We start from the raw sequence: 17,452 nt of genomic DNA, 5'->3' as shown, positions 1-17,452 counted from the left end.
CAGAAAATAATCACCATTCTAAGTAGATACTGAGAGTGAACTTTGCCCAAAGGAATAACACCCAGTATATTGTTTACATTTAAAATATAACAGCTGATGTTTCGTAGAGTGTAATACCCTACCAGTAAATAAACTAACAAAGATAACTGTTATCAGATGTTATTAACGGGACAGCGCGACGTTGTTTCTTTTCCTAAGAATGCATGTTGTTTAACCGGTAAGTACAGACTGACTCCATATTGTTGAGCCATGTTCCAAGACGGATCTTAATTATTAGCGACTTCTCAGCTGTTAACTTAAGTGACGAAGGCCACTGTCGCAGATTCCGTCGTTAGAATCCGAGCATGGGCCTGGTTTTATTTGTGATGTTGCGGAGATGAGCGTCCAACTCTATAGAATTGTGAAAATGGACTGGAAGTTTTGCAAACATTTTATTATGCGGTATAACAAACAATCATCGACAAAAAGCCGCGCGGTGGATGTTACACAAGGAGGAAAAAATGGTTATGACAAGGAAAAGTAGAGTTTTGGCAGTGGTAGAGCAACCCTAACTACATACACAAACCCATTAATACTTATTTATGGCAGTGGTAGAGCCACTCTAATACATAAATAAGCAATACTTAGTTTGGGCAGTGGTAGAGCCACTCTAAACACACACACAAACAATACTTAGTTTGGGCAGTGGTAGAGGCATCCTAATTACATACACAAACAATTCTTATTTAAGGCAATGGTAGAGCCACCCTACACACGGAAACAGTACTTATTTAAGGCAATGGTAGAGCCACCCTATACACAGAAACAGTACTTATTTAAGGCAATGGTAGAGTTACCATAATTACCCACAGAAACAGTACTTATTTAAGGCAGTGGTTGAGCCACCCTAATTACATACACAAACAATACTTAGTTTGGGCAGTTGTAGAGCCACCCTCATTACATACACAAACAATACTTATTTAAGGCAGTGGTAGAGCCACCCTAGTTACACATACAAACTTTACTTAGTTTGGGCTGTGGTAGAGCCACCCTAATCATACACACAAACACTACTTAGTTTGGGCAGTGGTAGAGCCACCCTAATCACACATACAAACACTACTTAGTTTGGGCTGTGTTAGAGCCGACCTAATCACACACACAAACACTACTTAGTTTGGGCAGTGGTAGAGACACCCTAATGACATACACAATCTTTTATGGAAACATGCAGTTTCTTTGCGTGCCATTTACGTCGAGGTTGATGAAGACGTTTTATGGTCGTCATCAGGATCTTTTAAGGAAACATGCAGTTCCTTTGAGTACCATTTATGTCGATGTTTATGATTATGCTCATTGAATTCGACTTAGAATGACATTGAGGGATTAAAAGATTAACAGAAGACGCTTACCCTTCCGGAACACTTTTTCATCTTTCCTTGTTCATATTTGCCCTAGTTTTATTGATTTTAAGTCCAAATTATGGATTCCTTTGTTGGTTTTATTGGCCTTACCACTGCTTTATAATAATTTTATACTATGGATTGAAGTAACAACTAATTATTTGGTTAGTATAAAAGGACAGTGCAGGAAAAAATGATCACGATCTTCGAAGGGTTAAACCACATACACAAGCAGGGGTATCATTTAGATGTGCTTTAAATAAATCTGAATTTAAATTACTTGCAGAATTTCTTAACTGGAATAATGTTATGTTAATTTTTCTATCACTGTGATATTTACAAATGTTACTATATATCGGGTGAACATCCATATGGGATGAACGTAAACATTCCCTTTTCAGAACTCCAAGAGATGTCATAGTGGGAAACAGACAGGCAGGATTGTTCCATTCTGACATAAGTTTTGGAAAAAAACTAGATTTATATAATTGCGTTCTTGGTACTGGAATGTCAAATAACCTATTTTGTCGAAAGTTGCAATGTTCATCAAGTCTGAGTCATGAGATGGAAATTGTTATTAAAGAATTTAAAAAATGCAATATTTTGCAATAAATGCAATAAATGTCTTCTTTTACTAAGTGTAACAAAGCCAATCTCTCTATATAAAATGTTATGGCTCGTTCCTCGTCTTAAACCAGAAATTATGCGTGCTGCTTCAAGTTTGATTGACTCTAAGACGTTGCACTCTCTCTGGGAACAGTTAGCCCATACAATATCAGCATATTCGAGGATTGGACGAACATATGATATATATATATTGATTCAAGGGTTTTTCTATCAATCTTAAATTTTAACATTCTAAGTATATTCAGTCTTTTATATGCCTTTGCATAAATATAATTTTTATGGGTTGACCAGTTGGCTTTGCCATTGAAAATAAGACTAAGGTGTTTATGATAAATAACGTTATTAATAACTGCATTATTAAAAAATATGTTAGGATGCAACGTCTCAGTGTCGAACCGCCTTGAGAAAAGTAGAGCCTCCGTTTTATCCTGATTGAAGATGATACTCCATTTATCAGCCCAGATAGAGATTTTACGTAAATCTTCAATTAGTATGTCAGCAGCTTCCTGTCTGTTTCCCTCTATCAGTGCATACAAAGATGTGTCGTCAGCAAAAAGCTTGACATTAGTGATTAAAATTTCGCTGATATCATTTATGTACAGTAAAAAAAAATATGGCCGTAAAACTGACCCCTGTTGTACCCCGCCTTTAACGTTTTCCAGTTAAATATAAATCCATCAAAGACCACCCTCTGTCTCCTATCAATTAAATACGAAAAAAGCCATTTCAAAATATTACCGAATACCCATATTTTTTTAATTTGAAAATTCAACCATCATGCCAGACCCTGTCGAAAGCTTTGCTGATGTCACAAAATATCATTCTAGCTTCCATACCTTTATCCAAGTGCTTTACAATTGCATCATATATAACTAATAATTGGTAGACAGTTGAATCTTTAGGTAGAAACCCTGATTGATTCTTAGAAACAATATTGTATGTTGGGCGATAATTAAACATATATTTTAAAAACACTTTTTCAAGAAGTTTACTAAAAATAGGAGTGACAGAGATTGGTCTATAATTGGATGGGTGACTACTTGCACCCTTGCACGTGAACACGGGTGTAACATGAGCATTTTTGCATGCAGAATGGAGAATACCGGAGGAAATAGATTTATTAAAGATTAGTAACAGAGGTCTTTATAGAGATTGAGATACCCCTTTTATGAATTTTGGAGGGATGGAATCAGGGCCTTAGGGTTTATTAATATTGAGCTGGTGAAACTGCTAAATAATGTCCTGTTCTGTTATGTCAAATGTCGAGAAGCTGTGCTCTGGCCGGCTACAGTCGGTGGGTAAATCATCAGCAGTCTTTCCGGTTTCAGATATTGATGAACAATATTCGTTAAAGATTCAGCTTTGTCGACGGGATGTATTTTGAGTATGCCATTAAAAACCAAAGGAGAGTCAATTTCACATTTCTTTTTAAGATTTTGCAACACGCCACCATTCCCCCGGGGTTATGGATTTGTCTATTAGAGAAGATTGTAAATTGGAAGATATGTTTCTTTGGCCTCACGTATTAATAAAATTACGAATGGTTCTAAATTTATTCCAGGAGGCTGGAGTAATGTATAATTTGGATTTAGAATGCTGACGATTCCGCTCTCTAATTTTTAGTCATATGTCATTAGTCATCCAAATTTTATCGATAGGCCTACTAGTTACAGTTTTATGAGGAACAATTTGATCTAAGGCAGTCAGGATTTTGTCAGAAAGAAAAAAACAATCATGTTTTCAATATCCCCCTGTAGTTCAGGATCCCAGTCAATTGAGTTTAGATAAGCATTGGCTCCGTCAAAGTCAGTATGATTAAAGTAGGTAATGTCTTCTTGTATGCACGTTTCTTTAAGGTTTTGAAGTTGAGGTCAGCACTGACAGGACAGTGATCACTGCAGGAAGGAGGATGGACTGTGCTGTTAGTTACAAAATTTACGTTATTTGTTATTATGATATCAAGTGATGTTGAAGATAAAGGAGTAATCCTGATAGGTTCAGAGACAGTAATTTCAAAACCATATTTTAATAATAGTCGATGAAAATGAGAGTTTGGATTAAGATTTAACATGTTAACATTTATATCTCTTACTTGGACAACTTCTTTTTGCAGATCAACAATAATGTTAAGATTATTGTCAAATCTATCCCAAAAGCCTACGAGAGAATTAGGGGGTCTGTATATACAACCAAGAAGAATAGGTTTATTATTAGTGGTTACTTCATTCCATATCAGTTCAAGATCACCTGATTCTAAATCAACTCTACATTTAATATTTATGTTATTTTTTGTATAAATAAGTACCCCGTCTCCACCATTATTAGTCCTATCCTTTCTAAAAACATAACCGAAATTTTCGAGAGAGATATCGCTGTCAGAGATAAATTATTAAGATGGGTTTCGGTTACACAAAGAACAACATATTAAGAAAATTCAGCATCAAGAATGAGGGTTTTGTCCCTTAAAGAACAGATATTAATATGGCAGACAGATATATTATTAATACGGATGTTAGTGTTTTTTTGTGGAAACGGCCCAGGGTTCGGATGAATATCACCACATACCAATAATATGTAGAGTAGTAGTAAATGAAATTGCAAATTGTTAGAAGACGAATTCAGTGAAACACCAGAGACACGAATACAAAGTAATTTGCCATTCACTTCTCCCTCAATACCAGGATAAATCATTAGTTTAGCCATTGTCAAAAAATATATACATGAGAGGTGGATGAGTACTGGTAGAGAAAGTGATGTGAATGACAAAGGAAGTCATAAGTGTAGAACAATTGGCATTGATGTGAATAAAGATATTGTGAATAATATTGACATGTATAACTGTTATTATTCTGAAAACAGGCATGGCTTTTGATCAATAAACACAATATAAAGCAAATATGACAAAACGGCATATATACACATAAAGACAATTGACATTGCTTTATCATTCGAAGATGTATATTTGGCATAAAACATCATTGATTAGTTCAAGTCAATAAGTTTATCAACATAAGAATCAATTCTCAAACTGATATAGAAAAGAAATTAACTTATTATTGAGATCTAAGAGATTGCTGGCAAAGGGATTAAGTCCAGGAGTCTTTTATATTTTTTTCCGAGATTATAATAATGTTGTGTGCAAAAAAAACAAAAACAAATCAAAATCAAAAACAATATTGAGTGCAAAATTAAAAAAGTTCAAATGGAATAGATTCACACAATTAAGATTTCAATGCTTTTTTTCCCATTTGTAACCAAAACGCATCAGTATTTTTTGATCGATGGTTAATGAAAAGAAAAGAAAAAATACAAGTGCTCATTCGAGTCAAACGTAACTATATCAGAACTCATCATCACTTAAACTTTAGAATTATGGCGATGCCAGAACTAAATGCATTTAACTACAATAAAACACATTATGTTTGCTCGTGACATGGTGTGCATATCATTATCATAGGTATCAAAGCCATTTTTTTTAATAGAATTGTATTTTTCTAAGTACCAACAACACAATATGGTGTGTAAACATTTATTTTTTTATTTATATAACAATTCTTATCACCACTGATTACAAATAAATGATTATATTAGATCTGGTAAATATAGCTCTGCGTTCATGCTAATAAAACATGTTCTCGATTTCATTACTGCTTATAATACTTACATAAAATAAATTATGGTGTACCATAGTTTTAATAAAGAGGAATTATAAAGAATAATACGAAAACAGTTACTCAAACAAACAGAGAAGTCACATTAAAATAAAGCTATACTACATTATAGAAAGATAAAAAAACACACAAAAAAAAACAAATGTATAGATAGAGATCGTATGGAAATATTTGCTTCTACAGGGTGAGTCTAGTTGGCTCATAGCTGGTGCACCGACGAGAAAAACCCGTCCCCGCAACACCACTACTGCTGACCTCAGCTGTACAGGTACAATCATAGGGAAGCGTTACTCTATGGGACAGTATACTACTATAGTTAAATGTAACATACGGAGTGCATGAAAGATCTAAAACTCAAAAGTTAACCACAAAAATGTTAGTGTAACACGCCAATAGGTTTTCGATGATTTTTATATTTGTAAACAATTTTCATCCAATATCAACTAGTAGTTAAGCAAACTTTTAAAATAGTTTACACAGCACACAAACACTAGCATTGGATAATACAAACGTAACTTAATATATCAGAATGCATCACAACAGACTATGGAATTATGAAAATAATCTAACTGAATGAATTCGATAACAGTGATACCTGAATTTCACGATTGATGCGTTGCTTCCTACATCAACATTTTCTATGTGATTTTTAAAATGTGTTTTCTTATTTCTATTTGGTGATTATTAGTCCCGGTTATTAGTCTCGGCTGTTTTGTTGAAACAGGTGCTTTCTATCGTTGTATATCTACAGGTTTGTTTGTAATAGGAATAATGTTTTTATCTGATAGCTCAGTAAGGTTAAGGGCACCATAAATTTAAAATACACCATTAGGCCTACCACTGTCAGTTATCGGAAATATTTAAGTCATTTTTCTGCGGATGTATTAAACAAATCTCGCCACGACTCTTTAAAATTACAGTTTTTCGAGTATTTAAAAAAAGGAACCTTTTCAAAGCCGACCCACTCTTGCTAACCAGTAATTGTAAATGAATGGCATCATATGGATTATGGGTACCTTTTTATGAAAGTAATTCAGAGACAAAACACAACAAAGAACAGCAAAAACTACGTAGATAGAATGGAGGATTTGCTTTATAATTACACTAAAATAAACACATATACACGACCATTAATCGTAAAATTTAATGCTCAAATTGAAAAGTGAGAAGCATTCAACAATTTTTGGCCCTTTTTCAAACATTGATCAGTAGACACCTTTATATTCATGTCAATTGAAATGCTTTTAAATAAAACTCTTTAACAAAAAGCGTTTCGCCCTTCCCCCTGACATCTCGGAAACAAACTATGTTGTTGTCAAATCATTTCAATCATGTTTAGTCATGTTGGATCTGTATTTTCGAAATAAAAAGTGTTTAGCTTATATAAAATATCAAAGAGTGTTAGTGGCGTGTCGATAAGGGCACATGTGAAGTGTATTGCTGGTTCAGTAGTGCTTGTCCTGGTCGTATCCCGCGCGGTAGGGGTCCGTTGGAGGTGCCTCATACATGCTCGGCATACTGTTGGTAGAGCTCTGCATACTGTTTGTTGACGAGTTCACTACCGTCACATCTGTTGGGTACAAAACACAATAATGTTTAACACTTAATGACTCACACAACTAAATCAGTCAATCAACAAGTGTTTCATACGTTTGTAGTTCCTATATAAAATGAGCTAATTACTGGGACACTGAGAAAGTTTAGATAAATGAAATGTTCATGTAATTAACTTTTGAAAAATGTATACTTTTGATATATATATACATGTGTTTGTGCGGATTTGCACAGGGGCAAAATGTCTGGGGCGTTTCTGTTTTGGGTCACCGGTTTTGCTCGAAACGTCCGGTTGTCAACGACGCTGTGACACTCCAATATGCCACTAAACCTACCAAAAAAGTAATTCGAAGCCTTTGCAAGGTATGTTTTAATGAATCTAGACAGTTGTCACTGTTGTTGAACTTCAAATTTTAAAGTTATTAGCTAAAATGTTTGGTAATAGCATAAAGTAAATGGTTTAGTTGTGCGAGTCCTTCAAACAAAAGTTACGGCCCGGAATAGAAATTGTTGGAATACAAAAAAAAAAAAAACAGAAGAAGGAAAACCAATGCTAAAATGATACTTCTTCCTTCATTCAAAGGGGATATATAAAAAGCATATTTAAATAAACTTTTTATAAAAATAAAATTACTGCTGTTGTTTTTAAATTGAACAGCATATAAATATATACATGTTTGCACTCACACAGGCTGGTAAAAGTAGTCGGCGCATATAGCCTCTCGGTTCGAGCTGTCCGCCTGGAGAAGTATATCATCACAGCAGTGGTACTTAGTCATGTTAGTGGGCTCGTGACAGCAGTAATCCCGCACCACATCGCGTCGTTGTCCGGGACCAGAGGATCTCCGTTAAGGGCTATGCAGCACTCACCTCCAGCCGTCCCGGACACTGTAGATTAGAAACCAACGAGTCAAGCACTAATTTTCTTTGTTCAATTTGGTTGATAACCAATTTTTTTTTAAAATGCTGCTGCTTTGTTTTCTATTTCATTTCAACAAATTTCATTGCAAAACAATTCCGGTATGGTACAGTTATTTCAACAAAACATATAAATAATAAATATAGTTTATCTCCCCGACCCATTGAACAAATTTTAAGTACTTATATCAAATTTGCCAGTTTCTGTAATGTATTCTGAATTACATTGTAATACATATGAATTTGTTTCTTGATCACAATCATGACAACCGTGTAATAAGGTTCTGCTATTAAAATGATCATGGGAAATAATAGGATTATTAAGTTGATTTCTGAGTTTTGATCTTGATTCGTTGAACATTGGACATATACGGAAGAAGTGTTCCGCTGTTTCATCTCCGAGGTTACAATGACATGTCGGGGAATCTCTCAAATGATCACGATATAGGTCAGAGTTCAGGTTGCTGGCTAAATTTCTAAGCTGGCACATAATAATATTTATAGTTCGACAACCATCGTTTACAAAGGTATTTGTTGTATCATATGCTGTTTTATTGTTATTAAAAAGGAGTTTTTTTAATTGTGCAAGAGAATTTTCATTGGATAAGTCAAAATTCAGAGTAAGAGAATCGAATTCCCTAATTGTACTAGGAAAATAGCTGCTATAATAGCTTGCTGTTCTACATATAGGAATATTATCATATCGAGTCATCCTTAGTGGATATCTTTCTTTTTCAGGGCGATATCAAAATGAATGTACAATATTTTTCAAGTGTTGTGGAGACATGCCATGAAGTATCTAAAACATTAATATCATTTTATGTTTTTGATGCCTACCAAAGAGAGATTACGAAGGAAGTTTTTATATTTGTTTTATAGGAGGTACCACTGCGCAATCCCGTTATAATCCTTGCAGCTTTCAAATGAAGATACTCTAGTAGCTGTTTAAATTGATCTGTGCAATTATCCCAAAGACATATGCATATTCCAAAATAGGTAAAATATATGTCTGATATATATTTAAAAGATTTTTTCTTGAAATTCATTATTTCAATGATTTTAATATATTTTTCCTTTTAAATGCTTTTTGGTATTTGCAATAGATATGATGAATCCATATTTCAACAAGAACATAACTAAATTCATTTATATCGTTATTTCGGGAAATAGAGGTCCAGTTAATATTACTTATAGTATCATTGATCCTATCAATGTAAGCACCATCATATTCAAATATTGTTTTCTTACATGCAGTTAGTTTATACACTGATTATGATATACTAAAGTTAATAAGACAATGATCGCTACAAATAGGAGCAAAAACAATGATGTCCCTTATTGAATTATTATTGTTAGTTAGAACAACGTCTATAGAAGAAGAAGAAGTAGGTGTGATTCTAGTGGGTTCATTGATTAAATTAGTTAGATTACACCTTGTTAATAATTGGCCTAGATGAGAGTGTGGCTGAAGGGTTAACATATCTACATTAATATCCCCAGTTATAATTACATCAGTAACATTATCATCAAAAACTTTATCAAACATCTCATCTAATTTCCTCCAGTATTCAACAGTATATTTAGGTCTTAGATGCAACCTATGAGTAACTTATGGTTATCAACTGTAACTTCTGACCAATCATTTCAATTTCATTACATTCCAAAATTCTTCTACGCTATATAACAATTCCATAGTTCCATTCCTTCTATAGAAATCATGAAAAAACTCTCTAAAGTAAGGTTACTCTCTGGTATTAATGGGTTAAGATGTGTTTCTGTGAAACATCATTTTTAGAGAGCTCATTGTCTATTATCTCTAATTCATTTCTAATTGATCTAACATTAAGATGAGAAATTTGGAGATTGAGCAGAGGACCTGGATTAAGTTCAATATCATTACACAACAGTAGAAGAATTTTTCTCAATAAAGGTAAGTAAATAAATATAGAGTATATTATCAGAAACAAATTTGGATGTATTATATAAAATGTTACTTCCATGTATGCCATGTACCCACAGTTTAATCAATTTGATACATGAGATACATGGAAGACAAAATATGACAAAATAAACAAGTCCCGGGGTGGAGATACACTATACACAACATTACATATAAATATATATACAAAAATAAAAATTGCATGAACAGGTTTGTTTTCAAAATCTGCTTGAGGCAAGCTTGTATTCATATTAAATTTAATTTTGATTTTGGGAGGGAAATTATGACTACACTGTATTTAATAAACAATTCTACAGCGGTTCGTATACCTTTTAACTTAAAACCAGATAGAGTTGTTCGTTATCACGGTTAATTCAGTACGTGTATACTATAAATTAGGCTATTCCTTTATGGGTTGGTAAATTTGATTGTAAATATATGTGCAAAATATATTTTGGGAAAACATTTGGACTATATGCAAGTAGACATGTTATGAAAACATTACGTAGGGCGTCAAGGATTTGGCACATGCTTTAGGCTAATTTGGCAAATCCATTATGAACGGATGTAGTTGATAAAACTGACTCGTTGTGTACAGTCACAACAGACCATCCGTGATGACCCACCTCGCTGGTCGTGACAAGGTAAATACGTGCAACAAAAAAACTAAAAAACCCTAAAGGCACTTGTGCTTCAAATTGTTTTCTTTTTCGTTATTACAAGCCAGAAAACAAAACTGACATGAGTAAAAATTACAAGATAAACTGTATATGTCTTGACAAAAGGAACCATTTATAATACTTGGCAGTATAAACGACGCATACCACAACTAAAACATTCTATCATTATCATTTCATATAAAAACAAGCACTTTTACAAAAGAATTAGATCAAATTTAAATATATATAATATTTTTGTTAACTATTTTTCAGATGATACAACGGAAATTGTACAATTGATACAACGGAAATTAGCACAGGTACTAGCCTCGTCTGTCAATACACCTATAATATAATCAATTATATTATGGGTGTCATAATATAATCAATTATATTATGGGTGTATTCACAGACGAGGTTAGTACATGTGATGCTAGCACGCTGCTGGTCTTTCTTACCTAAAAGACAAACCCCAACGAAGACTGAGAGAATCCCGGCGATCATCTTGTGTGTTTGTTTGTGTAACACGTATTGACCCCAAATGCCTTAGTTGATGATTAAATAAGATACGTAAGGTACAACGTCTACTGTTTTCTCGCAGTATCACGGACGTTATCTACTATTTAATGGAGAATCGAAACAAAAACTTCCTTATAACCAGTCTTCCTAGAACGAGGTGTGTAGTAGAAACAATGTGATTATCGAAATCAGCAGATTTATCAATATTCTTAACGCTACGTTGTGTTCTCTTAAAACCTAATATTTTAACACTAAACATGAAAGCAGTATAATATTTCTAAAGGATTCAGAATTCCGTTTTACACGGAAAATATTTACATTCTGTATGCTTAGACCCATTGACAAAAATTACATTCATAAATGCATAACACAGGTGTTCATAGAATCTCAGCACGTGGGAACTGATAGTAACCTGATCACACTGCGTAGTAATACACCACAAAAACTACTCACTCGGAACGACCGACCTAGATTCTTAATTCTTACATCTTAAAATATTATTGAACTGTGCTTTGTGAAATATCCACGTATTCACGCGTCCTGTGCTACAAATAAACATTGAATATGGAACTACATTTTGTTGTGTTATTGTTGTTGATAGTTGCTAAGATCTCTCACGATAGTGTCACATTTCCCCGCGAAAAAAACACTGTTCTCGCCACTGCGTTGTACCCGTGTATAAGCAGGAACAAACCCTGTTTATTTGTTTTATTCGTTGTTATAGCGATCCACTGAAAGGATTCGTCAATGTAAATATAAGGAATGATATTTATTTTTTCAACATTTATGAGGTCATAACAACAATGGGATTTTGGACATATTTTACATGAATCGCTAACGCGATTCAATCAATATGTCCATAAACCCATTGTTGTTATGACTTCATAAATGTTGAAAAAATAAAAATCATTCCTTAAATAATGACCATTCTAATTAATCACTGATATATGAACTTTGACCAAGGAATAACACCCAGTATATTGTTGACACTTACAACATAACAGCTGATGTTTCGTAGAATGTAATACCCTACCAGTAAATAAACTAACAAAGGTAAATGATGTGTGTTAGCTTATAACTACATGAATTTTGTCAATGATAAACATTGCATCAAACACAGAAGCAGTTGTGATAACATGAATGCTAACACAGTGTGATGTGTCACAACAAGGATTAGCACCAAGAGCGATTACACACAATGAAATACATGCAGTTCCTCCTAGCGAACACTTAAGAACTAGTGGTAATTATTTCGTCAGTTCTTCTAATAAAATGTGGTTATTGTGAGATAAAATATGCTCTGATTCGTTTAACTAACGGAGTCTATTCCGTCGCGCTTAAAAGGTCAACATTATTTTCCCTCAAAATAGTGAGCGATTTTTGAAATCTTTTTACATCAGAAAGCCAAGCATATTTAAATTGATAGGACTACGAGGAGTGTGAAAAATACAAAAGAAATAACAAACTTAGGGAAATAAATAAAATTTGCAAATTCGAGAGAAGAACCCAATTATAATAAAAAGGTGCGTTGCACTCTCCAAACGTTGTGTAATGTTATTTTGTATATTGCACTGCAAATATTGCACATTTGTTACTTGTAACTGATGAGTCGAAAGACTCAAAGTAATTAAGAACTTGAACTTGTAATCAAGCATTTTAAGTCGGATCCGACGCTTGCCATGTTCCCCAAACCTGAATAACGATCGACACTTTTCTACCATCGCTTTCACGGGAAGTCTATTATAATAATCAACTACATTTCGAAAGTAAAAATAGATATAGTAGCTTTTCTAATTATCGAAATAAATCTAAAACACATTTGGAAGGAGCAAAGAAAGTATTGTGTCAAAGGCAAACTTAAACAAAGGGTATGCAAAAGCTGCACAGCAAATTTGTTTGTAATTGGTTATTTAAACGAGGCAATGTCAGTTATGTTTTTAGAGATATTCTGCTGCTGATCTTTTTCAGTTTAATTACGTCACGGATCACATCGAAATTACGTCACTCTTTAGAACACCAGCTGACAAGATACTGAGAGTGTCACACTTAAACAACTTCTTTAACACAGTCCCTAATTATGCTATATTGGAAAGTGTGATTCTCGAAGCAGAGGTCACCTTGTGCGCCCATACGGAATATACTTATTACAATATGAGTGTCTGTCGTTGGGTAAAAATGACACACATATCTTGTATACATAAAGGAGAGAGAAATATTTGTTCAGCTGCCTATTTTATCTCACTTTTGATAGATAATCTTCAAAAGGTACAGAGGTACAAATGACACTTGTTATCTCTAACAACACTTGTCTCTGAATAAAACAATTTTACGCGTGTGATAAAATATCATGTCATTCAATCCTACTGTGCTATATTTTTATCTTGATACCTTAAATGTGTTTTGGTGTCTTATAAAACATATAATACCTTAGTGTATGTAGCAAAGATGCAAGAAACACCCCACTCATTCAATCGTCGCTTTATTTAAATCGGAGCAGAAATACGGAGGCTATGAATGCTACAAATATCCTAGCCTTCATTGTCCTTGGCGTGACCTTTTATCTGGCCCTTGAGCTGATATCATTACAGGTATGTAAAGCCACTGGTCCCTTCACAATTTTATAGAAGAGGACAAGTCGATGATCCAGTCTGCAATTCCTAGGTGATGGCAGTTTTAGGGCATCCGGCATTGATGTCACGCAGCTCTTCCTCTGGAAACCAGATGTTATGAACCAGGCAGCGCGACGTAGTATCCGTCCCTAAGAATGTATGTTGTGTTACCGGTACGTACAGACCCCATATTGTTGAGCCATGTTCCAGGACGGATCTTAATTACTTGCGACTTGTAAGCTGTTAACTTAAGTAACGAAGACCACAATCGCTGATTCAATCGTAAGAACCGGAGTGTGGACCTTGCTTTATTTATGATGTTGCGGAGATGAGCGTCCTACTCCATGAAATTGAGAATAACAATGTCCTCTGGAAGCCTAGGTGGTCTTGCAGACATTTGATTATGCGGTATAACAAACAATCGACAGCAAAATGCCACACGCTGGATGTTAAACAAGCAGGCAAATCATTGTTATGACAGAGAAAAGTAAAGTTTGGGCAGTGGTAGAGCCACCCTAATTACACACACAAACAATGCTTAGTTTGGCCAGTAATAGAGCCACTATAATCCATACACAAACAATACATGCTTTGAGCAGTGGAAGAGCCAACCTAATTACATACACAAACACTACTTAGTTTCGGCAGTGGTAGATACACCCTAATTACACACACAAACAATACTTAGTTTGGACAGTGATAGAGACACTCTTATTACACACACAAACAATACTTAGTTTGGCCAATAATAGAGCCACTATAATCCATACACAAACAATACATGCTTTGAGCAGCGGAAGAGCCAACCTAATTACATACACAAACAATGCTTAGTTTGGCCAGTAATAGAGCCACTATAATCCATACACAAACAATACATGTTTTGAGCAGTGGAAGAGCCAACCTAATTACATACACAAACAATGCTTAGTTTGGACAGTGATAGAGACACACTTATTACACACACAAACAATACTTAGTTTGGACAGTGATAGAGACACGCTTATTACACACACAAACAATGCTTAGTTTGGGCAGTGATAGAGACACCCTAATTACACACAGAAACAATAAGACACCCTAATTACACACGCAAGCAATACTTAGTTTGGGGAGTGATAGAGACACCCTTATTACACACACAAACAATACTTAGTTTGGACAGTGATAGAGACACTCTTATTACACACAGAAACAATACTTAGTTTGGACAGTGATAGAGACACGCTTATTACACACACAAACAATGCTTAGTTTGGGCAGTGATAGAGACACCCAAATTACACACACAAACAATGCTTAGTTTTTGGCAGTGATAGAGACACCCTAATTACACACGCAAGCAATACTTAGTTTGGGCAGTGATAGAGACACCCTTATTACACACACAAACAATGCTTAGTTTGGGCAGTGATAGAGACACCCAAATTACACACACAAACACTACTTAGTTTGGGCAGTGATAGAGTCACCCTAATTACACACGGAAACAATCCTTAGTTTGGACAGTGATAGAGACACTCTTATTACACACACAAACAATGCTTAGTTTGGACAGTGATAGAGACACTCTTATACACACACAAACAATGCTTAGTTTTTGGCAGTGATTGAGACACCCTAATTACACACGCAAGCAATCCTTAGTTTGGGCAGTGATAGAGACACCCTAATTACACACGCAAGCAATCCTTAGTTTGGGCAGTGATAGAGACACCCTTATTACACACACAAACAAGGCTTAGTTTGGGTAGTAATAGAGACACCCTAATTACACACGCAAGCAATCCTTAGTTTGGGCAGTGATAGAGACACCCAAATTAAACACACAAACACTACTTAGTTTGGCTACTTAGTTTGGTAGTGATAGAGACACCCTAATTACACACACAAACACTACTTAGTCTGGGCAGTGATAGAGTCACCCTAATTACACACACAAACAGTTTGGACAGTGATAGAGACACCCAAATTACACACACAAACAATGCTTAGTTTTTGGCAGTGATAGAGACACCCTAATATCACACACAAACACTACTTAGTTTGGACAGTGATAGAGTAGTTTGGACAGTGATAGAGACACGCTTATGACACACACAAACAATGCTTAGTTTGGGCAGTGATAGAGACACCCTTATTACGCACACAAACAATGCTTAGTTTGGGGTGTGATAGAGACACCCAAATTACACACACAAACACGACTTAGTTTGGGCAGTGATAGAGACACCCTTATTACGCACACAAACAATGCTTAGTTTGGGCAGTGATAGAGACACCCTTATTACACACACAAACAAGGCTTAGTTTGGGTAGTAATAGAGACACCCTAATTACACACACAAACACTGCTTAGTTTGGGCAGTGATAGAGACACCCTAATAACACATATAAACACTACTTAGTTTAGGCAGTGATAGAGTCACCCTAATTACACACACAAACAGTTTGGACAGTGATAGAGACACGCTTATGACACACACAAACAATGCTTAGTTTTTGGCAGTGATAGAGACACCCTAATATCACACACAAACACTACTTAGTTTGGCTACTTAGTTTGGTAGTGATAGAAACACTCTAATTACACACGGAAACACTACTTAGTTTGGCAATGATAGAGACACCCTTATTACACACACAAACAAGGCTTAGTTTGGGTAGTAATAGAGACACCCTAATTACACACGCAAGCAATCCTTAGTTTGGGCAGTGATAGAGACACCCTTATTACACACACAAACAAGGCTTAGTTTGGGTAGTAATAGAGACACCCTAATTACACACGCAAGCAATCCTTAGTTTGGGCAGTGATAGAGACACCCTTATTACACACACAAACCTTAGTTTGGACAGTGATAGAGACACGCTTATGACACACACAAACAATGCTTAGTTTTTGGCAGTGATAGAGACACCCTAATTAGATAGAGACACTCTTATTACACATACAAACACTACTTAGTTTAGGCAGTGATAGAGTCACCCTAATTACACACACAAACAGTTTGGACAGTGATAGAGACACGCTTATGACACACACAAACAATGCTTAGTTTTTGGCAGTGATTGAGACACCCTAATTACACACGCAAGCAATCCTTAGTTTGGGCAGTGATAGAGACACCCTTATTACGCACACAAACAATGCTTAGTTTGGGCAGTGATAGAGACACCCTAATAACACATACAAACACTACTTAGTTTAGGCAGTGATAGAGACACCCAAATTACACACACAAACACTACTTAGTTTGGGCGTGATTGAGACACCCTAATTAAACACACAAACACTACTTAGCTTGGTAGTGATAGAGACACTCTTATTACACACACAAACAAGGCTTAGTTTGGGTAGTAATAGAGACACCCTAATTACGCACAGAAACAATACTTAGTTTGGGCAGTTATAGAGACACCCTTATTACGCACACAAACAATGCTTAGTTTGGGCAGTGAGAGAGACACCCTAATTACACATAGAAACAATACTTAGTTTGGGCAGTTATAGAGACACCCTTATTACACACACAAACAATACTTAGTTTGGACAGTGATAGAGACACGC

At 35.1% G+C, this 17,452-nt stretch overlaps 1 long non-coding RNA gene across 1 annotated transcript; it reads right to left on the bottom strand.

The window, feature by feature from the left end:
* Nucleotides 1-6,825: 6,825 nt before the first annotated feature.
* LOC110455602 lies at nt 6,826-11,300 on the bottom strand. The gene is made up of 3 exons (XR_002463468.1): nt 11,212-11,300; nt 7,925-8,125; nt 6,826-7,253 (listed from the first exon to the last, which is right to left on the bottom strand). It is a non-coding gene; the product is annotated as an uncharacterized LOC110455602 (long non-coding RNA).
* Nucleotides 11,301-17,452: the final 6,152 nt, after the last annotated feature.

This window comes from Mizuhopecten yessoensis, unplaced genomic scaffold, assembly GCF_002113885.1.
Source record: "Mizuhopecten yessoensis strain PY_sf001 unplaced genomic scaffold, ASM211388v2 scaffold8323, whole genome shotgun sequence".
Classification (NCBI taxonomy): Eukaryota; Metazoa; Mollusca; class Bivalvia; order Pectinida; family Pectinidae; genus Mizuhopecten; species Mizuhopecten yessoensis.
The sequence above is the reverse complement of the archived record's forward strand: the minus strand, read 5'-3'. Positions and strand labels throughout refer to the sequence as shown.